The 26,285-nt window shown below is 38.9% G+C and overlaps 1 long non-coding RNA gene across 1 annotated transcript in view; it reads left to right on the top strand.

Moving 5' to 3' along the window:
* Positions 1 to 26,285, top strand: part of LOC116995843 — a 54,153-nt gene that overhangs the window by 7,360 nt on the left and 20,508 nt on the right. The window contains exons 4-9 of the long non-coding RNA XR_004417785.1: positions 1,256 to 1,457; positions 5,576 to 5,642; positions 14,260 to 14,397; positions 19,039 to 19,172; positions 21,558 to 21,794; positions 25,125 to 25,269. This is a non-coding gene — a long non-coding RNA (uncharacterized LOC116995843). The remainder of the gene's footprint in view (positions 1 to 1,255; positions 1,458 to 5,575; positions 5,643 to 14,259; positions 14,398 to 19,038; positions 19,173 to 21,557; positions 21,795 to 25,124; positions 25,270 to 26,285) is intronic.

Genomic DNA, 26,285 nt, shown 5'->3' with positions numbered 1-26,285 from the left:
CACATAACAAGGATTTGGGAGGTAGAGTTATCGACATTAAATCTTGCTGTGTGACTAGCGCAGACTTTGTAAGACTAGGCACCCCTGAGCAAGGAGCTGACATTGAAGTCATAAACCTACAGCAAATTACACTGTGCAAGTGATTGGAAGCGTGACATGATTTGCCCCCACCCATCCACTGTGGTTTTGCTGCTCTTCAGGTAAGCCTGCAATGCTTTTAAGAGTTGTGTTGTCATTTACAGCTTTTAAAAATGGAGATAGCTTGCAAAAGTCAACATATTCATGTGCCCATAGCCTAAGTAGTCAGGAAGGGTGGCATAGGAACTAAAGGGAAGAATGAATGAATGCCCCTTGTAGGAGACTGAAGGCAGAGACACTCTCTGCTTGGCTGGCACAGTTGTACATCCTTAGTCTGAACTTTGCCAGTTCAGAGCAACTTGGTTGACTAATGAATCCCTCCACTGCTCCCTCACCTCCGACATGTAATTTGAATTTTTTAACCTGGGATCAAAACCTGCTTTTAACAGAAAGCCCCCTTCACAATTGTAGCAATCAGAATAGTTAGTACTCAGAGCAGTAGTGATCACGAAGCATTAATCAGAGTCTTGCTGATCTGCACAGCAGATCAGGTCCCAGTGCTTTTGAACCCACTCTTGCACCGAGCAGGCGTGATGCAGTAGAACAAGCACAACTGGAGCAGTTAGGCTGTTTTAGCAGCAATGGTTGTTGGAAACCAGGGAAATTGATTTTCTTTTACATCAAATATCATCCAGTCCTAATTTAATTTCTCCAGTTTAAGACTGATATTCATCTGTTGAAAGCTGTTCTTGGTGATGTTGTATATACCACACTGGAGAGACAGCACAGCTGGAGTAGTTGTTCTTTCTCCCTTCTGCTGGCAAAATGAAGGAAAGTGGGGAACCAACTCTAAATCTAATGCCAAGGCAATAAAAGCTGTTCTAAATTCACTTGAAACAGATGAACCTTTGCTTTCAATAGAAAACAAGTTGTCCTTGTGCAGTGACAGGGTGGGTCTACTCAACAAGGAGGTCATTGAAGGCCTGGATATTTTAAGCAACATTTCCTGGGTTTTAAAGAATCTTGAGAGACTTAAAACCCAAAGATAACTGGGAGAATTAAAACCCAAAGGTTTTTAACCCCACAACTGGTGCCCTCAGACACTCAGGGTAGCATGTATAAGTTAGGTTCGCTGAGAGGGCATCAGGGAAACATTTCTTGTTTTGTTCTTTTTCAGCTGATGCAATGGAAGTCAGGCATGAATATTGAGAGGGGCCAGAGCCCTCTGTTGGTACCAGATGCTTCCGTGCTTTGCAAAGAGATGTGGGAGCACCAAGTCCTGAACCACCTTTGCTCTCAACCTCCCATCCCAGTAGTCCCAAGAAGGGCTTGCTAGAGGACAGAAGACCCAGAATTTCAAGAGGAACCCCTTAAATTTTGTAAGAGACACCATAACATTTATAAGGGAAGAGTCAATACAAATTGTATTGACTTTGAGTCTGGACTGAAAGTCTCTTTTCTGGAGTAGGTTGTTTGTGGTTTTGAGCTATATTTTATGGTTGTATAAGAAGTTATAGCTATTTATCAATCCTGATAGTTCAAGAGTTATGTCACAGAAATGGCATTATACAAAGGGCATGGGATTCTGGTTACTAAAGAGCACAGCTCTATAAGATCATTCCCCCTCTTGCATGGGAGTGAACATTTAGGCACTCACTGAGCCTGTATAGCAGAAAGCCATCACTCCACAGAGCTGGGACTGGTGCTGAGGGATCCCTGTGGATGTGCTCACCTCACTACCATCTCCATCTGCAAGCTCATCTCCTTTCTTTCAGAGCTCTTCCCTTACCCCCCTTCTGCCACAAAAGTGTGTGTATGTGTATAAGCATACAGAAATAATATCATCAAGCACAAAGATTAAATAAATATAGAAAATAATGGTGGGAACTATTTACTAGCCCTCATTTAGTTAGTTCTTTGTGAATTTTCAAGTATCCATGTTATACTAGTATTAGCTTGCTTTCTGATAAAGAACATAAAGTAGGTTATGGTTTTGGTTGTTTTGTTGGGTTTTTATTAATTATACTTGGCTAATTTTGTGTGCGGTATTTTCAACCTCCATCAAATTAAATGGGTTGCTCCTTTGCTTTTCATGTGTGGAAGTGCAGCCTACAGTCAGAGTAGGGTCAGTTTTTCCAGGTAATAACAGTTTTACTAGCAAAATGCAGTGGCACCTGGGCAACCTCACCAACAACCTAGAGTTTACTTATGTGTGGTAGACTGGAATTTAGCCAGAGTTCAGGTTCAGATGGCAAGGTAGTGTAATGTGGAGAAAAGAGTGTGTCCATCCATCCATCCATCCATCCATCCATCCATCCATCCATCCATCCATCCATCCATCCACCCATCCATCCACCCACCCATCCACCCACCCATCCTTCCCTTCCTCCCTCCCTCCCTCTTTCTGTCTGTATCTTTCAAAGTTGTAAATTTGAAAAGTAAGTAGTTTTTTGGTTGATACAAGTAGAAAGTGCCCATTTCACACAGTCTTTTTCTGAAGGGGAGCTTCTTTTTGATGCCAGTTTCTTTGTTAGGGGAACTTGATAGGTCTAATCAGGTTTATGTCTGGGAGGAAGTATAGTTTTAAAAATTATAATTAATTTATTTATGCATTTTATATTTATTTATTTATTACACATATCCATGCATTATACAGGATTAACTTATTTTCGCTTCCAATTTTTTTTATTGGAAAATTAGAAGCCATATTGCACAGCTGGAGTGAAGAGTACCTTTCAATTATTCGGTACCTTGACTTCTCCAAGGAAAACGGACACCTTCTTTTCTAATGGTAGAGCACATCTGAAAGAAGTAATAATATGAAAAGACTTGATTTTTATCAAATGAAAAAAATAGCACTTGATAGCATTGCAATCACAAAACAGCTCTGTTATGTTATTAAAAAATGAAATTTATACTCATGAAAATCTTCATTTACTGGAAACTTAGTTAAGTACTTATTGTTTGATTGCACAGGCTGTTTGCTGCTTTGTTAGAAGGTGTATTTTTCAGGCACTTCAACTTCTGGTATTGCTCTAATTTTAAACCCTCAAATGTTGTTGGCAGGGTTTTTTACCTTGAATTAAGGCTATTATTCTAAAAAATTCACAATTCTGCCAATGAGAATTACTGTCTCGTAATTTCTCCTGGCAGACTAATTTAGACAACTTTTCAGGTGTGCTTTTTTAACCAAGAGTTGCATGAGAAGTGTGAAAAATGTTATCACTTACTGGAAATGTAAATGTGGCATTTGTTTAGCCTAATATGAATGCCTCCGCACCAGGCAACAACACCAGAAGTGCCAATTAGGATGCAGTCCTGGTTCCAAAAATTCACCCTTTCTTTTCAGCTAATATGGCATTTATGCACCACGTCTTTTTTTTTCTATCACAGCGTGGCTGTGTTTCAACCTACTTTGCACAGAAATGCCAGTTGTGCTTGAATTTTATTTTAACTCGAAACCTGTTATTGTGCCAGGCATCAATACAGAATGGTTATGCATGTAATGTGTTTTATTATGACTGGAATTTAAAGACCAGTGCCATATAGGTCAATCAGTGTTACGAATGACAGCAGTTGTTATCTGCTAGTGAGGAAAGCAGTATAATAATAATGTTTATTGCACATCATTTTTCAATGATTTTATGCTATCATTTAGGAGATGAATGAAATGGCTCTCTAGCTGACATGAATGTAAATAAATTAAGCATTAAGAACCAGAGAGTTCTAATCATCCTTCTTTAAGATTGCACTAAATGGTTGCAATCAGTGAAATAGATGAGAGATTGCATTAAATTGCTCTTCCAGATACTATATCATGCCAGCTCAAACAAGGTTCACAGGCATTACAAAACAGCTCAGGTTGAAGGAGCAGCTGGAATGCCTCATAGGCATGCATTAGCTGAGAGTAATGCATTGGATGTGTACCTCTGCTTACAGTCTTTTATATTAACATACATGGAGTGACAAAGAGAAACCCAAACAAATAGACAAGGGAAAACCTGTGCTGTTTTGTTCCAGGGATTTGCTCTCATTATAGATTTATATTAATATATGCCATGGTTTAGAGGATTATGCAGGAGCATCAGTTGCAGTATTTTCTCAGCTCTTTCATTCAGCCTCTGCTGTATTTTTCAGGATGTTATTGGAAATTCACAGGGCAAAAAGATGACAGGTTGGAGAATGAAGGGAGGTTTGTTACTGGCATGAGGAGAGAATACAGGCACTGTCTTATGGGTAGCAGATAGGCAATATCTGAGAAGCTGTCAACAGGACACATTAAGGCTGAGTTTCCAGGAGCTGACCTCTTATTCTGCCGGTACAAATCCACAAATTAAATTGTGTGAGCAGTTAGGTCACAGAGAGGTAGAGATGTCTGTATTCATCTGACCTAAGGCAGAAGCACCAAAGTGAATCTGAAATAGGAAGGGTCTTGGGGTCAGCAAAGACAGATTGGAAATTTGTCTCTTTATGCCTTTAAACAGCAGCACAGTGAGCACAATTAAAATTGTGATTGTTCAGGTCCTCTGCTGCCAGCAGTAGGGGCAGCATCCTTTTTCATTTAAGGGTAATATGGCCCAAAGATATCTTGTTACTGATAGCACCACATTCTGGCTGTGTGGCACTGCCTTGGCAGGATGCTCCAAGCACCCCTCCAGCAGTTGCTCTGGAGCCAGCTAAAGTCTAAGACCTCAGCACCAGGCTGTGCTGGGAGGACAGGGAGTTTGTTATATTTCCCAGCTTCTGGGTTCATGTCCTGTTGAACAGTTGTATTACAAAATAGAAAATTCCATATTTGTAGATTTCCTTCCCTCCTGCCGAAACATTCATTGACTATGCCTGGCAGATGTGCTAGTTCTTACTTAAATGAACAAATTAGCTGTTGAACACTTAGCTGTAGTATTTCTTCACCACAGTACAAGAAAATAATGGATGAAAGGAATATCTCTGTTTTCAGGTGTTATCAACTATTTTTTAGTGACTACTTGAATTGTAAACACTTTTTTGGTTTGGTTTTGTTGTTTTTAATTATTTCTGTTATACTGGACATTCACGCAGTTTACTCAGGACTAAACAGGAACCAACCAGCTCATATCCAACACAAGTATCAAATACAAACAGTTGGGTAAACATGTGGGTATGTGCCTTGCAATTGCATGCTCTTCAGAACCCAATATCCTTTTCAAAGGGTGACACCTGCACCTTTCTTTAAATGCCTTAAGGTTCAATAACAAAGACCTGCAATATGACTGCTCTTTCAAGCTACAGTGGGAAACAAAAGGAATTATTTTGGAGACTTTTTGTTTGGTTGGTCAGTTTTGGGTTTTGGGGGGTTTTTTGTTTTGTTTTGTTTTGTTTTGTTTCTCCTGTTTCTCAGTGCATCAAATTTCATGGCAGGAAGAAGCAAGGCTAAGAGAGTTCTTCACCAAGTTTTTCAGAACTGATACTGACTCATTCCACAAAGACAAAAATCTTAATCCTTGTGTCATAACTTCAGGGAGAAGAAGGATTCAGGTGTGAAGACATTGATGGACTGTGTTGCAAGAAGACATCATCTGCATTTGGTAAGTAGCATTGGAATGTGTTACCTACTGAGCCGTAGAGCATTTTGCCTGTGCCTTTCATGTATGAGGTGATATTTTCAGCACTACAGCTTGAGAAAGCTTCTAACTCAAGTCTGTAAATTAGGAAGTTTTAAGACCCCACAATTCTCGCTGAAGTTAATGGAAGGTATGAGAAAACTGCATTTTAAGCTACGAAATTTCTGGTTCCCAAGGGGGAGAGAGGCTTATGTTATCTTTCCATTAATGTCAGCTAATACACTTGGGTGGCCTGCTGTCCTTTGGTTTATTTAAGAATTTAAAGTTTTAACTTACAGATAAAAATTATGGTTTAGCCCTAAGTATGAGCTGGCCACATAACTATGACCACTCAACTTAGACAAGAGTTTGCTGTTTGCTGAAGGGAGACAGAACAGATAATCCTATCAATTTTTTACATTTGTCTCCAGAATTTGACTGTAGAATTTAGAGGCTTCCTCACAGAAGATAAGGAGCACTGTTCAAGTGGAATTTTGCCCTTATTTATGAAGTATTGTCTCATATTTCACTGAATTTCAGAGGTTTATTGCTTTAATCCCCAATCAAGTAAGTTATATCAGAACTAGAACAATAGTGTGATGTATAAAGGAATTCCAAAATTATTCTGACTGAATTGTTAGTAAATATTTCAGCTGTTGTCCAAAGCAGGAGGATACAACAGTGGCTTGATGGATGTGGTGACCAGGACTGAGATTTAGAGTCAGTGGTTGTTCTTAAGAGACTCTGAAAGAGCTCCCAATGCACCTACGAGCAGCCAGATTTTCTGCATTTCCATATCACTTACTCTGGAAGCCTTATGGATTTTTCATTGCAGCTCATCATTTTTGAATGCTTTCTAAATCCCACCCAGGTCGATTCTGATTCTAGATATCCCTGTTCCCATAGTTAGCAATCTGCAGATGATGTCTGCAGTTTGTAAGGAGAGAGCTTTTCAGCCAAACCCTTCTCAAGGGAGAAGTGCACAGAAAATGATGGAAAGCCCCTGACAAGATGATAAAGCCCATTTTTTTACCTATGCAGCACATAAGAAGAGAGGAGAAATCAAGGATATTACTGGTGTCTTGTGTTCTTGTAGCAGAAGTGATTTTGTTAAGTGAAACTGTGGTTAGACTGCAAGAGAAGATGGATAGATGTCATCTGAAATTATACATGAGTTTTGCTGGCTGGTATTTTAAGAGTTTTCTGATATACATCCAGGTACCTGAGGCTCTACCTAGTCAACTAAAGCATATGTATGTAAAAAGGGTTTTACATGTTCTGTCCCATTTCCAAAACACACAGTAGTGAAATAGGATGTGGTGATGAAAACCAGTTTCTACAGTGCCAAAGGACTTGAAATATATCCTCTGTTTTGATGGGAGTGGTGTACTTGGTGTGGAAATAGAAGAAGGTCCATGTCTGGCTGGAGAGACTAGCAATGTATCTGTATAATGCCTTGAAATTATGATGGTGGTGAGGCAGTATCAATCTTGTGACATCATGGTGCAAAACCTTCGCCAACCAAACAGGATAATGCCCCACAAAAGGTGTCAGCAGCACCGGTTGCATGTGACAGCTCTGAGAGTTGACAAAAAAGACCCCCCAACTTTATCTTTCTCTTTACCTTCTGGGTTAATTTTGCAACCAATTAACCCTCAGGCTGGTTTGCTGTGTGGTGCAGAAGCAGCTGTGCTGATAATGCTGAAATGTGCATGTGTGATTAGGTTGGGAGGTGGCCAGGGGAGATGTGACTCTGTTCCAGGGTTGGCACCACTCTTCCTCCTGCGTGTACTCCCAGCTGGCCCGAGGTCCACAAAGGCAAAACATCATCAGCTTTTTTGCATGTGTATTGCTTATGTTTTTTTAGGATTCTACTTGGCTGCAGTATTTTAATTGATGTAACTCTGTTTGAAAGGGATATAAGCTTTTTTTCTCCCAGTGTTACTCTGAGTGCAGACACCATTAGACTAGCACTACAGTACCTTCTACCAGCACACTTTATTACCCTGTGGGAAATCCAAGCAAATAACTTGTGCTGATAAAAGCATTTTCTGTGGGTGCCTCTGTGTTCATGTCCAGCTTCGACCCCAGAGTATTTACAACCATGCACGTGTCAGGGCTTTCTCCTTTTGTCTGAAAATGACTGCCAGGTTGGCTCTCACCGATGGAGCAATGCATTCACTATTCATGGTGGAAAGGCCTGGCCCCTGCACTTGCACAAGGGGTGGGTGGTATCTGCTGGGGATGCTGATGTCAGGGTGAGCCAAGTGCTGAGGCTGAGGCACAGGTCAGCTGTGACTGGTAAAGAAGGTGACACTGTTATTTGATGCTATTCTGCAAAGATGACTGGTCCAAGCATATTAGAAGTGCAGCTGTTTCAAATACCACTGAGATGGATATCCTGGGGGGTGCTGCTGTTTCAAAGACCATTGCCATTCCCCACAGCTGATCACCAGGAACCTTTATTTTTGAAAGTCTCTATAACCTTCTACAGAGCTGCACTACGGCTGGTGTCTGCATCACCTCTGGTTCACAGTTCACAGCCTGGAGATGCTGCTGGCTTGGTACTGTGCCTCATGATCTGAGGGTCAGCACACCCGGCACTGTCCTAAGATGTCTTTAAGATCCAGAAACACTCACATTTCGTCTCACAAAAGCAAAATGTGAGTTCTTGGAGGCTGCATGATTGGCCTGGAGAGCATTCATGTCTGACACTGTTTTCAGAGTAGCAGAAATCAAAGCTACAATCAGTAAAAGATATTGTGAAAGGAAAAACAGCAGGGGTTGGGCTTTAGGAGGGTACCAAAGCAACATCCATGCTAGCTTGGATAAGTAATTGTAAGTGCCCACAAATCATTCTCATGATGCTATGGAAATCTGCTAAATAACACCATCACATTTTTTAAAAAAATTAAAATATGGAGTGAATCAAGTTTAATCCAGTGACTTCAGGACAAATGATAGTAAAAGTAAAATATAGAATTCTGATTCAGATGGTTCTTTCTTCTGAATTTTATCTTTAAAAAGTGACAAGAAAATGAAACCCTTTCCACTGTTATGTAGAATAAAGGTCCTTGCAATTAATTACTTTGTTGACTAATGACACCTTTTCCACCATTTTTTTTGCGACAGAGTTGGTTTTGTAGCAAATATTTTTAATACAAGGAATTTGAAATGTACTGGTAAACCATGGGCTTTGCTATTGTATTGCACCAACACTGGGAAATGATGTTGGATGGGTGAGAGAAAACATATTTGAAGACAAGTAATAATACTAGTAAAAGGAACTAAAGCTTTAAGCTGTTAAGGACATTTCTCTTGACTGCCGGATAAAGAGCAAAAGGTGGAAACTGGAAACTCCATGAGTCATCAGCTGGAATTATCTTTCTGGAGATTCAGGAGAAAATAGAAGTCTGTGGGCAAGACCATTTTTAACAGAACTGAACAGGAAAAGCTAACTCAATAGGCTATTTTTCTTGTTGGTAGAAGTGTTTTCTTCTAGAAGAGTTTTCTTTCATCATCTCTACCTCCTGATTTTCCTCCTGATTGAGTAGGTATTGTTCAAGGGGCAAATGAGAATAAATTGGTCTTTTTCTTTGATGATGGTTATCTTTATTTGAAATCATTTGTGTGTAGCAGGAATATAGATGTTCTCAAACACTGTGCTCTTAAATCAATAAAAAGAATAAGGAAGTGTCTTAAAACAGACAGTCAACATGGCTGGAGAATTGGTGGCAAGTATATCCCCTACCTCACTGTAATATAATATAATGATAATGTATTATTAAATCTATATTTTTCTTCACTTTATCATGGTAGTAAAAGATTTCAGGGATGGAATCTTTTAGAGGGGGTACTTCTAGTATTTTGAATTGTTTACACAGAGTGGAAGGGCTGTGATATTAAATACTGGAGGTAAATTCAGTGGGAAATTAGGAGTGGAGCCAAGTTGCACAGAGCAGATGAAGGGAGGCTGATGCAGTGCCCTCCTGGACCAGGAGAGCTGACTCAGATTTGGGACTTGGATATCAGTACCAAAAGTGCAGGCACAAAGAAGGATATAAGCAAATTCTTAATGACTTGACCTTTCTGAAGATGCTGTATATGTGACTTTTACCCTTTTCATTGTTACCATCCAGTAGCCTTTCCTTAAAAAAGAGGGGGGAAAATGTCTAGGACAAAACAAATAAGCCCTGAATTAATTAATGTGAATATGACAAGTTATAGGATGATCTCCTGGGAACCAGGCAGAGATATGGCTGGGATTTTGAAGTGTCTTGCTTGCACATAAAGAATGACATTTCTGCACAGTCCTCATCAGTGTAAATGATGAACTTTGTGTCCAGGCTTAATGAGACTATATGGCTTTTGTGTTTGTTCGTTGGTTTGTCTTGGTTTTTTTTTTACAGAAAGGGCTGGTGGCAATAATAGAAGGGAGAAAGCAGCAACAAGGACAATAGTCAGAACCAAACTATTTAAGAGAACCTGATAAAGGACTTTGACACAGGGCTTTTGCAATAAGCAAAGGCAGATTCACAGGGGTTTCCTCTGACAGAAATCCAGAGCTTAGGGTTTCTCCATATACATCAATCCTTTCTGAGCATTTGGGCTGAAAATAGGCACAGCATGACAGATTCCAGACTGAAATTTAGTTAGTGTGGTAGGATATGTCAAAACCCAACCAAATTCTTGGAATTTTTTCCCAGATTATTACCATTGTTCAGGATTTTGTAAAAATGGAAATCCAGTGATAACCATGGGGAGTTCTTTTAGCAAAAGCAGACAGCACTGAAAACATATATACTATAAGGGAATATCCCATAAACTGTAGGATTGGACAGTGAAAGGTGATGTACCTAAACTCCTGGGAAATGCAACACACAGCAGTACAAGAGAGATTTTCTATGAGAGGTGTCTGTGCAGTTGGATAAGGGTACTTCCCATATAGTACCCCACAGACATGAGCATCAAGGGAAGAAAAAATTGCTTGTGGCATTGTAAAGGGGGGTAATGCTATGGAGTAGGGAGCTTGAAAATTCTAGCTGATTCTTTAAAATGCTGATTCTAGCTGCAATACCAGATGAGACAATAACCTTTTAATCAGAAGCATAGCATCACTGTTCTATGTGCCACTTAGATACAAACAGACACTTTGCGCTATAGAATCGAGCACAGGATTCTATGCAGTATTTCCTACAGTATTTTTCAGTGATTAACTCTGAGAGCTGGGATGATATACCACCTGAGGTTTTCTCTGATGCTGAATCAATCTTCTGTTGCTCATATTTTATTGTTATAGTTATTGGTTCTGAATAACCTCTGAAAGCTTACTGCCATATATGAAACTGTTCCTTCATTAGGGTCTGACAATCCACAGGGACATTTTCATGGAAACTTCTACATCTTGACCTGTAAATTTTCTAGGATTTGAGCAATCTTACTGTGAGCAAAAATCTCCTGTACTACAGAGGGGGGAAATTATTTATTTGTACAGTCAGCAGTGAGTGTACCCCTAAGCTATAATAAAACAGTTGAAACCAAGTGTTCAGTAACTTCCCATCTAGAAATGTTTTCTAAACCTTTCTCTTTATAGTTTTCTGTGGTTTGAATTATCATTTGTTAAATATATTATGACATACTATTTACCACAGACGATGGCTTTGAGACCTTTGTATGGCTATGTCCCACAGAAATTTCAGAAATAAATCACTGAAAACTAGACATCCCACTTGGTGTATTTTATGTCTTCTGAATGATATCTGCTTTGACTAGGGTGAGACCAGGTTTATTAATGTTGCTTTGTCACCTGCTCAGGGATGTGATGTGTTGAAGCAGGATTTGGACACTGCTTCTTCTTACCATGTGTGGCTTGTAGACCATAAAGCTGTTATCCCAGATGGGGGGGGAGGAGGAGGAAGGGAAAAAAAGGGGGGGGAGGGGGGAGAAAGGTACTTATTATTCAAGACAGTTGAACAGATTGAGGATTCTTGGTTCATCTGAAGACCTCAATTGAACTCTCCCCAAACAGGAAAAGGAATGAAATGCTGCTTGACTATGTTTTTTTTCTGCATTGTATTTTGACATTGATTTGAACTGAAATTTCATCTTGACCAAAAGTCAACACCCTTAATATTCATATTCTTTGGTGGCTCAGATCGTATGCTCAAGGATTTGCTGATAAAACAGCAGTATTTTGGAAAAGTTGGTGGTTTTTTTTAATTGCTTACAGAAAGTAAATCTAAGAGAATTGGTCTATTACTGGATGTGTATCTAATTCTGAGTTAGTGAGAGGTGTAGATAGTCAGCACTTCTCACTGTTGAACCATACAAATAAGGAAGGCACCTTATACTGGCTCATGCAGGCTTTTGAAAAGAAAAAAAGAACCTCATTCTGAGCAGCTTGGTTCATATCTCACTGCTTCTCCTTCAGGCATCATTCATTTAATAATGCAGCCTTATCATGCAACACATATAAGCATGTATCTAATTGAACCTTAATTGTTGATTTGGCATGATACTGCCTATGGATAGGCCCAAAGGGTGTGGATTTAAATCTTGTTGCTGGAGTACGTGTGAACTCAAATGAACAAATGCCTGTGCTTGCTGCCTTGCCACACTGGGACCAATTGTTGTCACACGGTCCTGTTAAATGCATTCCCTGTTCGGATTTTGGGTGAATTCAATATGATGCCTTTTGTACAGTTTTTGTCATATTCATTTTTTGGGCAGATGAAAGATTTTTGATCTGAATTGCCTTTTTTGTCCTACTTCCATTAAATAGCCAGACGGTAATAAACCTTTTAAACCTTTTGTAATAATAATTAGATGGGATTCTTCCCTTCCAGAACCATTTTTTAATCATGCATCATTCTTTTGGGCCTCTTTGGCCATATATATATACGTACTCTTTACTGGTATTCATATATATGCATTTCATATACACTGAAATAGACATTTTTAAGTTGTTCTAATTCTTGTTGCATAATTTTTTTATTATTTCCTCACCTGTAAATTGAGGAAGTTCTTTTTTTTTTAAATCAGCTTGTTACTGTTACAATACAATCAGTATTGTCGTTTTATATATTTCAGCAGAAGTCTTACCAATGTACTTTGGGCTGCAATGTACTGAGATCAGCCATCCATTTATGAAATGCCCTCCTGGCATTTAGAAGCAATATCCATTCTGCAAGAGCAACAACGTGTGAAAACCTGTAGGAAGTAACATAAATAATGGTTTATCCAGTTGAAATGTGGAGCCATTGGTTTGTAAATGGCACAGATGTAACTCACATGCTGCAATTGCGACGCTACTCTGTCATAAAACCATCTGACTTTTGCCATGCCTGAGACATATCACATAGTGTGTCACCTACTTCACACTCTGTAGTTGGTGGTTTATTTTTGGTGATCTCTGGGAAATTAATTTCAAGATCTAATGGCTTCATGAAATTAAATAAATCCTGAAGCTGAAGTAGAACATCTCTATTGCATCTCCCTCTGTCTTGGGCCTTCTAAGTTGCCTCTCAAATACTGAATATCCTATTTATTCTTAACTAAAAATAGGTGATGTGTATTTGCATTAACCTTTGCTTATTCTGCCATTTGCAGAAGTGAATTGCACTGAGATGATAACCTTTTTTAAATAGTGCAGCCAACCAATCTGCTATAACCACATAGTAAAAATCTGAAAAAGGTGTTTGTGGAAACTTGATGAAATATTGAAACCTAACAGTAGAGAATTACATTTTTTATTTTTTTTGTGTGTGCTGTGGAATAATTTGTCGTGTAATTTAGTTTTAATTCACATTTTCACAATTAATTAAACATCATCCTAATCATTATACACATAAAGCATTTAAATTGATGTATGAAGAATGATGGGGAATGAATAATGCTTTGAAGATCCATTTCAAATTAGTTGTTTGATTAATGAATATTCCACAAGGGCACTTGTGTGATGACCTCTGTTGATGACTTAAGGAAAGGCATGTCTGTTTAGATAATGAGGAGACAAAGTGAGTGAGAGTTATCTCTGTGAATAAGCAGTGTAGATTAATCTACACAAAGCATATTACTCTTTTGCATTGCTTGTAAGAGATAACATAGAACTTTCAGTTCAGTAAATAAGTTTGGCATTTGAAGATGTTGCTTAGTGATAAAATGTGCTGACTGTACATGCTGTTGCCTTTCTCTGGGTATGGAGGACCATGGTGGAATGTGTTCTCTCTTCCCAAGCCCATTATAGTCCTGCACAGCACCTGACCCTGATTTCTTGCATGAAAAAGAAGTAAAACGCTTCACACTGCAGCTCATTCACTTCTCATTGTGTCTATAATTAGCAAGATGAATCGTAAATGTGTTACTTGGTAACCTTACTTAACAGGTTTGATTTCCAGCTGCTTTATTTAAGCAGCGTACAAAATGTATGTACAAAAATAATTGTAATGTTATATCTTATCAGGCAATACTGGATAATCAGAAGATAGAAAACTTCCCATACTTTGGCTGATCTAGAACAGAGGAAGTGCCAGTTTCAGATACCTTCTCTCACTTTTTCCCCATTCCTCTGAGTCCATTTATTCCAATATTTTTCTTCTCTTAGTTGCAGTCTCAACGAAATGGAAACAAAATTCTAACATTTCCTCTTGACCCAGAAAGTCAAGGACCAGCCAGGTTTTCCTTTGCTTTTCCTGGATGTAGACACAAGAGGCAGCACAGCATAGCACCCTAACTCTGCTGGGTAAGACATTTAAAATTTGCTATCAAATGTAACATTTTTTCTAGATCATGTGTGATTTCAAGGGATTTCTGCAAATCTGGATACAGGAAGAGCAAAATTTCCCATTTCTCCAGCCTAGATACTATTAAAAATAATTAGAAGATGAATTAAAGCAGACTTGAAGGGCTAATGCAGTGGAAATGCTGAAATAAATTTTGAGTTAGAGGATATCAGCACACAGCTGTCGATCACAGCATTTACACATGAGAAATCAGAACCATGCCCACAGTGATGTGTTCCAATCCTCTTTTGGAAAGGCACTATTTAAAGCACAGTACAAGGCCACAAATAGTAGGACTTAAAATACAGAATACCGTTTATTCATCAATGGATAATCATGGTTTGAAGTTTATATCTCTAAAAGTGGTCTCTTTGAGATTTGTTATTATTTTTTGCTATGTTTTTTAAAGTTTTGTTTCTGATTAAATTAATTCTCTCTTGTGATTGCAATGAATAAGTGAGAATGACAGGAAAACACATTTGTTAATAAGTTCTTTTTATGTAACACTTTGAATCAATAGGTGCAGATGAAGCTGAACTTGCACAGAACATTAAGCTGTGACCAAGGAAAACTTTAAAAATAAAAGTTGTCCCTACCCACGGCCTGCAGGTTGGAAAACTAGATGATCTTTCAGGTCCCTTTTAACCCAGGCTGTTCTGTAAACCTATGATGAAAAATTTGGAAAGTTGCTACCTTGTGGAAGTTAGAAAAGCTACCTGCAGTGAGAAGCTAGAAGGTAGATGTGTTAGGCAAGGGAAATTTCTTTATTCATGCATAGTGCCTAACAACTCCATCTAGTGTAGTATATAGCCTCTCATGTGGTATTGATTACACTAAAAGTAATCACTATTTTTATAAAAATAGTCTTCTTTCAATTAGCTCATTTCTAATGATGCACATAGCCTAAAGAAAAAAAATCCTAGGGAAGAAACAAGGACTATTCTGCCTCAGGAAAACGGAAAGCAAGTGCTTTCCTCCAAGTTTTCAGCTTCTCCAGGAACCCCACTGCTCAGGGATTTGTACTTGTCTTCCCTTGTGGTATAGTCGAAGTGAAAAGAAGGCAATTTTTTATCTCTAAGCTTCTTATCTTGTGAACGATATATGCTGGAGCATATGTGTGTGCTCATGCATAGATTCAAGGCTAGCACCAGAATAGAGGAGCTACCATTTAACCAGAGATTTTTCTCCAATTGAAACACATACCCCCCAAACCACTAAATGTTTTTATATCGCCATGATAGAAGATCAATTGGAAGTTTTCAGCTGACTGCCCCGTGCAAATTGTCCTCCCAGGACAGAGCTCCAGTGGGAGTGGTCAGAGAAACTCACCTCAGCTCAGCCAGCAGTCAGAGTAACAGCAGGCTGGCATTAATATACCTTCACTAAAGGGTGAAATTCTCTGCAGGTTCTTACTACCTGTGTATCTAATTTTTTTTTTCCCTATTCAAGCTTCTCCTCATTAGTGTTCTAGAAAGAAATAGTCTTTCTGTGAAAATGAAATGTTGAAACTCTACTTGTAGGTGTATACTGTTCCACCCTTACATTTTCAGTGTTGAAAACTGGTTGTTACATCTACAGCTGAACCCTTCAAATCCTGAGTTTATTGAAAGAAAAGAGAACAATTTTGAAACTGTGCTGGAAAGAAAAAAATCCCGAGAGGAAAGTATTCAATGGTGAGGTATCCAGCCGTGCAAAGCTGTTTGGAGGGGAGAGCTGCTGCCTTTATTCTTGAATGGCACAATTCAGAGAGCTTTTAGAGCAATAAAATCACACCTTTGGCAATCATGGAGAATGATTTCTGTACAGAAGTCTTGCAATGTAAAGGTATGTGCAGTGGACCTTGAGCTTGTTTACCTGGTCCACCTTGAGGGATCTGGGCTGTTGTTTATGCATTGCTGTCATGGTTCTCCAAACTTAGCCATTCATTTCCAAAGAGCCAGGTGGTTTAACACCTACCTGAAGGGCCAGGTATGACCTCCTTCTGCACTTTGAAGGGACAGATACAATCTACTTCTGTACTTTAAAGACCCTGGTACAAAGAGATTTTTATCTTACCATGCAGGTGGATTCCTAAATTCTCTACCCAACTTTCTCCGCATTTTCAGGTTTAACCAAAGATAATATATCAAAATGAAATTCAGTAAAGTGATGGCTTTATTTTGCTTTATCTCGTTTAGACTACGGTGTGGACCATGAGGTATGAGGTCTGTCAGGTATCTGTCTCAGAAGGGAATGAACTGCAGCTCCTGTGAATCACTTTGGCAGCTTCAGGAAAGATTAATGTTGAACTGTCCTGAGACAAGATATTTTAATTGTATTTAGTAAACGAAATTAGTCCTGCAAGGATCATTCCAACCTAAGCCAATCTGTTTCATTTTCATTTTGCACATGAGAAATTGAAACACGACAGAAAAATTCAGTTCTCACAAATTTGCTTTCCATTAAAAGTCTTGCTCCCAAATTCTCTATTAAATTCTTGACTGACATGTAATATTTACTTTACTCATGGCTGAAAGCCAACTTCCTTCAAGGTTACTGTTTGCAAAATCCTTTTGCTGGACGGAAGGCATGCAAAGATCAAAGCTCTCCCTGAACTGCCTGGTTTCATCAGTGAAAGGTGCTTCTTCAGCTCATCAAAACACACACTCTAAAATCAGGCAAACATCTCAGAATAAATAATGTATAATAATTTCACTCAAAGGGGCAGGTTTGGGGATTTAGCCATTCTGCCATGAACATGGACAGCTTTAGTCAGCTTGGACAGTGAGTTAATTGTCCTTGCTTCTGTCCGCGGTAAAATGAGCCATTTTGCAGAATCACAAGCCAGCAAATTCAACAGCAGGAATGGGGGGAGAGAGGGCATTGTGGAGTCATTTCACAAGGACCAGTAGCTACTGCTTGCTGGTGAGAGCCATTCCAGACCTTATGTTTGTAATTGACACTCTAAGATTCTTCTGCTTTTTATGTTTCCAAGTGAGCCATTCAGCTAGCATTAATTTCCTTCAATGGCAATAAAGGTGAAATCTCTCTAAAAATAATTCTGTTCTTGTGCATTGGGATATGATCCCTAAGTAAACAGACTCTAATTAATGGCAGAGAGCATCCCATCAGCCAGCAACTCTCCCTTTCTCTGTGCAGCTCTGCTAAATCCATGGCGCTTTAAAAACAATTCCTCAGCCGCAGCCTCCGAGCCTTTCATCCTGCTGCCCAGCACCCCTCTCTGCAGTGAGACGCAATGGTTTTGAGTGATGTGATACAAAAATAGCACCTCAGCAGCTGGAGCGAGCCAGCCTGCTGTGCTGTCGGAAAGGAGAAAATCTTTCCGTTTGTTTTGTGGAGGTTCATACAGTGGTGGTATTTCCATGAGTTTCTAAAAGCCTCCTATTTTTTTTTGTGTCCATATTGAGAGGTGATAGTCTCCAGCAAACATGGTATGCCTATCATTGTCAGCTTTGTCTAGGAGTTATTCTCACCAGAAGTCAGGGCATAAAAATGTTTTGATGACTCACAACTTAGTTGAAAAAGTGTTGTACTTTTCATCAGCTGTCAGCTGTCTCTGTCTCACATTGGTGTTGTGGGGACCAATGAGACACAGAAAGGGTCATTTTAGACCTCAAAACTTTTTGGCAGCAACTTGCTCTTGGCCTGAGGTACCCCACTTCTTTTCCTCCACAGCATGTCTGAAAGTTGTGCAGTGGAGACACTGATATTTCAAGCATTTTCTCACTGCTTGTGGCTATTTCAAACTAGCTCTCTGTGCTGGTAATAATTCTAAAGTGATGAGTGGTTGCCTGCTAGAGCATTGCTTAGTGCATGCAACTTGCCTTGCCAAGTGCTGCTGGCAGGATCCTCCCTGTCCGTGCTGAAGGCACCAAGTCATGCAAGCTCCCTTCTGTCATGGAGGAGCCATGTAATGCAAGGGAAAGTGCTTTGGGAGTGGTGCTTCATTCATGAAGGCTTCAGCATCTCCCTTCTGTTCCCTCTGCAAGGCACCTCACTGACAGCCTGCATGTGCTACCTGCTGGTGAGATTGATCTTTGCCCTGTGCCAGAAAGATGCTTAATGACCATTCAGGTTAATTTCCAAATGTCCTTGTGATATCTTCCAAAGAAGAAGATGAATGGTGGGTTTGCAATATTTAGCTGGGTTTTGTGAGAGATTTATTTTGCTGGTGGATCAAGGCAGTGAAGAAATGTTTGAGAGCAGCTATGACCTCATTGATGTCGCTGACCAGAGGGAAGGATGGTTACTTTTGGTGACTTGCCTGAGCACATGCTAGATCTCCCTCTGCAAAAAACAACAGAGGTGCTAGTGCTAAGTGGAGCTTTGCACATCGAGCAGTTGCTTGTTGAGAAAGGAAAGAGACAGAACTTCACTTAGAGAGAGGAAGATAAAGATCGAGTAGGTGCAGGCAGGGTGCTGTGGGCACAGTGTGCTGAGCAACACTCTGGTGGGCACATCAGCACAAGCAGCAGCTACTCCTGCTGCTGGATCTTGCCCTGTGTTTCGTGCTTCTCTCCTCATCTCTGACACAGCTGTTTTATTCCAGGAAAGAAGTGAAGCAGGCAGGAAAGCAAACATTCTTGATTATTTTCTTCCAGAGCATGTTCTTCAGCCAAGTCAAGTTCCTCCAGCCTACCTGACCACATGGACACAAATGCAGCAGACGCACAGCAAAAGGGATACACTGATTCAGAGGCAGGAACAAGCCATTGGGAAAGGACAGATGGATGGGGTAGGAACTGGTTGGAGCAGACCTGCCTCTAAATGCCCAACCACTTTGATCCTTGTGACATCATGGAAATGCTCTGTCTTTTGATTAATATGCAAAAACCTGCAAGGCATAAATTATGCCAAGTAATTAACTGCTGGAGAGGAGCCCCTGTTGTTTTTTAAACAGCTCTGGTCATATAGTCAAAGGAACACGTACACATAGCTTTGGATCTCCTGTGTCCTTTTCCAGCAAAGAATCAATATGGGTTTTTAAAGAAACCGGCAACACATTGTTTGTAAAATAGTTTTATTGCAGTTCTTACCTTGCTTGACTGTTATGAGGAAGGAAGACATGCAATGCCACATGACAGGGAGCTCATCCCAGAGCTGCAGTATGGTTACTGGTCAGAGGTCTGGGGGCTGAGAGGAAAACCTGAGACCTCCTTATTCCTAGCCCATGACAGAAATCATGAACTGGGACTGTCTAAACCAAAAGCCAAATTTTAAATGAAAGCAAACCATAAAAATTGCTCTTTCTCACTTTATACAGAAGGTTGCAGAAGAGTTTAAAGGGTTCCATCACAGATGGCATAATTACTACATGGCAAAATCAACCAAAATTTTGGCTTTAATATCTGAGATATAATCAAGATCTGGCCTACTTGTTGCATATTTCATTTTACAGGCAGGAGTTATGGGTTTATGTACTGGAACTCTCTTTATAACAGCTTATCAAAAGTGCTTCACATGAACATATGTTTTCCCAGGGTTGTGTTTTCCAAGCATGCTGAACGATTTAGTAATACCGGATAACGATGCAAAATGGTTTTCAATAGCAATTTTAGTGGCTAAATGAATCATACTTAGATAAGGGAAATCTGAAACATTCCATTTTATGCAAAACTCCTAAATGACCTATCCAACATGTCTCTGAGGAGAAGTTAACACAGGGTGGATCATGGAACTGGAAAAATAGAATATTTTCTCCTTTACAAATGGTGGAGATTTAAAAGTGAGCTCTAACATGAAATGCCAACTATTTTCTTTCTGCTTGTTATCTTCAAAAAGATTCATGTACGTCTTTGGAGATGAACTCTTCCATTTTCGCATGTAACATGCTGAGATACGGGTTTCTTTTCATTTGTTTTCTTTTACCTGTGATTTCTGCATCCTTTTCCCTTTTTTCTTTCTTACTATATATTAATAAACTGAGAAAACCAGAAAAATACAAGTGATATGACTTGAAAAACAAATGATGTAATGCATATTTCACCCTATTTTATTCTATACACCTATGAAGTGAGGTATTTCCTCCAAAACAGAGGTTTTCAAATCAGCTTAGAAAATATGTGAATATTTCTTGCACAGTTTTGGACATGCCAGAGTTGATTAACAAATGCATTCATATTTGTACAACTAAAATCAAATTGCTGTAAAGCCTAGAGAAAATAAAAATGCAATTAGCCAAGTTTCATGCCGTGATTTTTATCAGAAAATTATTTGCACTATTCACCCACTTTTTATTTTTCTTAGAGCCCTATCCAAAAGATGTGATCTACTTGCTTGTTTGAGAAAACAAGACAAAGAGGAAGGGAGAGCGAAACAATGGAAAATCTGTTTGATATAATAAAAGGCAACCTGTGCAGAAAAGCCACTCTTACTCTTGAGACACTAATCACTAAAGATGTCCATGGTTTCAGAATTTCATTCAGTATTCCAGGATCTTGAGATTACATTTCTAGAAGTGGTGCCTGGAGAAGTACTTTATTAAGGAAGCATATACTATTCACTACAGTACTGGGTAGAATTTTATATTGCAAAACACTTCTTAACTTTTAAATAAATTTTATCCCTGGTGACAAGTTAATAGATATCACACTAGGCTATTTGCTAGGAATTGATTTATGTTGATGGTAGACAGAAACAGTAGCTTTCTTATTCTGAGAGAAAATTGGGAGTGGGATGTGGAGGGGGAAGTAGAAGAAATATGAATTTTATGGTGATATTAATTAGAAAAATATTATAGCACCAAGGTCACACAAAAGGGATGAAGTATTGTTTTACTTTATGACAGAAAGATTGATAGATTCCACCTAGGATTTGAGGCAAGAGCCCATTTTAAATTGCCATAAACAACAACAACAACAAAAAAAATACAGCTGGAAACAATATTTTTATGCAAACTGATCTGCACAATCAGGACTTCTTTTTTCTAAGTTATACTTTCAGATGACAGATATGTTCCTATTTAGAGACTCTCCATATTTTCAAAACAATCTCTGCTGAGACATGAAAAAACTATCAATAGAATATAGAACTTAATGATTCTGTAAGAATATGTTATCTTCAATGCATATAATGAGAAAAATAGAATACTTGAACATTGACTTATTTCTTTACTTTTCAGACACTGAAACATGAAGTTTAGGACCAGCAGCACTCAGAATCTGTTCTCTCAATAGGCTGGAAGCATACCTGGGGACTCCATCAATGTGTAAAGGAACATTATAGGTTGGCACAATAACTGATAGAAGATTACAGACTCTGATTAAATTACTGTGTGCCAAAACTGGTTAAAAATGCACAAGAAATTTATTTACAGAAAAATCGGTCTTGAAATGTTCTCAAGCAACACTAATTTAAGGTATTCATTGCTTTGAAGAAATGGTGTTACATGAAACTCAGAATTTCAAAGGTCTTCATAACCCTATAGCATCTAAAATTATTTCCAAATTACAACCCTTCATACCTCTGTTTTCTTTTGGCCTCACTAAAGAAACATGGTGGGAATGTGGAGATCTGCATCAAGGTAAGGTGTGCATACTTACTGTGTTTGGGAAGTCAAAAAACCTAGAAATCTGAGCCCTGCACATGGGCATGTCAAGTGATACTGTCAAATATTAAATCTGACTGCCAGATAAGCCAACAAATGCCATCAAACACTTTCATAACAGCAAAATTCAGCAAACACTTTAGTTCTGTGGGCTTCAAATATTTTCTTTTTTTTCCTCTCTCAAGGCTGCAACTTGCATTGCTCCAACTGTGACAAACCCTGACCAGATCCTTGTTTCATTTGGTGTGGCTCTGTGTGCCTTAATAAAGCTCCTGCCTGCTTCCAACAGCTGCAGGCTGAAATTTACTGTTTGCCTCCAAGATACCTTTTATTTATCAAGTCTTCTATAGGTTAAATGTTCATCATGTGGAAAGGAACATCCCTGGATTTTGTGAATATTGATATTATCACATGCTATCTTTCTCTTTATTACTTTAATACCCGAAAGAAACTTAAAAACCAGGTCATTGCAACGATTCTATATCAATATATTTAAAGAGAAAATGTTACCTTTGAACATTGGAACAGAAATTGAGAGCATAGAGTATATTTTAATGTAAACCTAATGATTAGTTCTAAAATCAGCAGTTCAATATGTTTCTTAAGAAACAGATTTACAAAATCATTAACAGTTAATTATGCAGTGTTTATATTCCAACTCTTTTAAACAAATTGTCTTCTCTAAATAATTTTTTAAGTCTCAAAGTAGCAGCTGTCTAAAAAGAAGAAATATATTTTCCTTGAAATTAATCCTGGGCATAGCAAACATTAGAAAAAGATAAAAAGTAAGATTGTATCCTCTCTATTTTTTCCCACTCTGAAATTGTACAAATGACATTACAACATTTCAGAGTGTTTTTATAAATAATTTTCACTTTACTTTGAATATTTGCACATTAATAACTTGGGGATTTTGTCATTTTCAGTGTACTCTTCTTTCATGAACACTCTGTGATTATTCATAATGAGCTGACGGTGTCTTTGAAAGTACTGCAGACTGTGCAAGTAAGATTAAAAAGTCACTGTGCAAGTGACTACAAATGAAAGACCTCATTAATCAACTAAATTCCATTTAAATATTAGCATTAGAAACTTCAGTATGTCATCATTATATGTTTAACCCCTTGAAGTCATGCCCCTCTAAGTCCCACCCTGGAATTTGTCTGACAGCATAACACAGAATCTGTACCCTGAGTTAACAAAATGTGTGCTCCAGAGCACGTGTGGAGCCCAAGTCTCATCCTGGATGCATTCTCAGACTTCCCTCTGCACTTACTGTTTGAGCACTGAGAGACACATTGAGCATGAGAGACACATTCTAAAGCATTTGGATGGGTTTAAGAAACTGCTGATTCTCCAGTAAAAAATATATTTTGGTAGTTAATGATGATGGATTTTGGTGTTATAAAGTCAGGCCAGTAATGCTGACTGCATTTTCATTTCTCTGTGTGAATGTATTAGTATGTCATTTTAAAATTCGTCCAAGAAATATTTAAAGTGTTGTAAGTTGTACCACTGAAGTTATAGAGGTATTTGCTGCAGTCCATGGTTAAAGCTGGCACACAGTTTTGCATTTATTAACCACTCAGTCCCTGTTAATTCTGAAGTGTGTATTTTCGGATCATATTCTGGAAACACCATAAGTGACAGGGAAAATAGCCTGAAACTCTGCATCTCTCAATTCAGTTTAATCAGGAGATATAACCATAAACCACAAAGTTTCTTACTTGCAAATTATGATAGCTCGCAGCAGAGACATTGCTGCTTTACTTTTTTTAAAAGAAAGTAAACCTGCTGTAGGCATAAAAATAAAGAAAAACAAAGCTAAATGAAACTAAAACCAAATAAACAAACAAAACACAACTAAACCCCTTCCCCCCAAAAAACTCTCTCAGAGGTCATTACCTCATAACTTGATTTGTGCTCACTTGGGGCTCTAAGGAGAGAACAAAGACCTGAAACAGTGCCAGGCTAAAAGAACATTTGCTACTGGTTGGGCAGCCACTGACAGCAGCATGGCACTGGGTTAGACTCAGATCTAACTATGCAAAGCTGTGGCTTCCCTAAAGACCTGAGAACCTTTGAGGACTGAAAGCTAATGTGATCCTTGTGTGTATTATAGGATGTGCATTTCATAGATACTAAAATAAAATTTATATTCCACTGTGATCCCAAGGTGGTGCTTATAAGTTAGAATCTCTCAAAATCTTTATTTATACTAACTTCTCCTGGACTCCACAGCTGAGAAGTTTTGGGGCAGAGAAGCCCATGGGGGTAAAGCAACTCATACTGGGTTCTTCTGGCCCTGGAGTAGGTGGGAGCTGGGACAAACAATATCCCTCCCCACGGGAGCATGTGCACCTGCATCACCCACACAGTGTCATTTCCTCCTCCTCATTAGCTTCCCACGATATGAGACAACAGAATTGTCCATGCGGACAAGCAACTTGTGCTTGATTTATTGTCGCTGATGCTGACACAAGTAATAAATTCAAGGGAAGATGAATATTGCCTAACAAGAATGATTCAAATAACACCTGCCTTCCTGGGCGAAGGAGCACTTATTTTCTTCTACTCCACTGACAGCACATTCACTGACCTTTACAGGAATGGTGAAAACTGCACACATGCCAATATTTAAGAAATTAATGCCTTTTTATATCTTGTCTCTAAACAAACATCACGGAAATGCAGGTTCTGCGCTCTGGCACTGATTATATGGCAAAAATATGAAGATTAACTCTCCTACCAACAAAGGGTAGAAATCTTACTTACTTCATAAAAATTTAAAGATGTCTTCTAATGATGTAGAAGATGCATTAATTCTGAAACGTTGATGAATATTTTGAAATGCTGTGTTGAATAAGTGATTTTTGTTGCAGCCAGTGGCAACATAAGTTTCTGTCCACATATTAAGTATAAACTGTGATTCTCCCAAGTGAATGATATTAAGATTTGAATTTGAAGAGTAATTTGCATCTTCAAACCAATATTGCTCATTGGGCACAGTTAATAATGTCTTTCTACCTATTCATATACCTTCTGAGTTTCAAGACTGGAAATAATTGCTGGAAATGTATGTCTCCTCATATCCTGTACATCCTCCTCATATGAAAATATATATTTATTTCCCTCCAAAAGGCCTGCAGAAATACTCTTCTCTCCATGCCAGAGATCCAAAACTCAAGCTGAAGAGATCTTGAGCCCCCTTCCTTTGATGGACTCCCTTTGAGTGGGAAGCTGCAGCAGATGACTTCTGGAGATCCCTTCCAGCGTTTTTTGCTCTGTGAGTCCCTGAACCACTGTATGCTTACTTGGTGTTTCATGCACATGACTTGTGTGAATTGGGTGATTTCTGAAGGAGTTAAAGGGTCAATAGGTGATGCAAAGGGTTGGGAGAAGAAGCCAAAGGCACAGACTGCCTTGGGTTACAGCTATCAAAACTGAACATTCCACTGAGCAGCAGCATTGTGTATGAAGCTCTCTTCAGTCTAGTGCTGTTGGTGGGGAGTACTCATCTTCTGGACTGGTGTTACTGAGACTTTGGTGGAGGAGCAGCAGTAGAGATCTGAATAGATGCCACATATTCCCAAGGGCAGTCATTCCAGGAGTGAGATAAACAGCATATCACACAGCCACCTTGTGGGCTGATCATATTGCTCCAAAAGTAGAAGGCAAATGAAGGCAGAAAAATCACCAAGATTTCTTTTTTCTCCCCTTCTCAACTGTGCCATGGTTGCTATGTTAAAGAGGATGATATGCTTCAGCCATTTAAAGGCAGTCAAGTAATTTTATTTCCTATTATACTAAGAGCATTCTTTAAATGCAGAGTGTGATTCAGTTGGGGTTTTTTTACCTTCTAGCCTATAGGACAATATAACTATAATAATGTACAAACATTTAAGCAATTAGCACTCAGTAAGTTTTAAAATAAATGAAAATATTTGGGCTCAAGGTAGAAATGCCAGCATAAAGGCATTCAGGTATAGGTTGTACCAAGCAGATCTCTAAGTTATTTTTACTTCTTTATGCTAAAATAACACAAATTGGTATACATCTCTGTAGCTGGGCATCTCTTTCTTTCAGTTGTGAGACCCTGAGATACCTAGAGCCCCAAAATGTGAAGAAATGGGCAGCTGATCACTCCAGTCCCTGTATACTAGAGATGAGAAGGTCTTCACACAGCCACAGCTGCACACCAGGACATGTGTTTCTTTATTTAACACTTTGGGACTGACCTGGAATCTGATGAACTGCTCAGTAGATGAGTATAAAAGTTCTTTGTTCTAATTTTTGCTGCAC

Source organism: Catharus ustulatus, chromosome 4 (genome assembly GCF_009819885.2).
Source record: "Catharus ustulatus isolate bCatUst1 chromosome 4, bCatUst1.pri.v2, whole genome shotgun sequence".
Taxonomy (NCBI): Eukaryota; Metazoa; Chordata; class Aves; order Passeriformes; family Turdidae; genus Catharus; species Catharus ustulatus.
The sequence above is the reverse complement of the archived record's forward strand: the minus strand, read 5'-3'. Positions and strand labels throughout refer to the sequence as shown.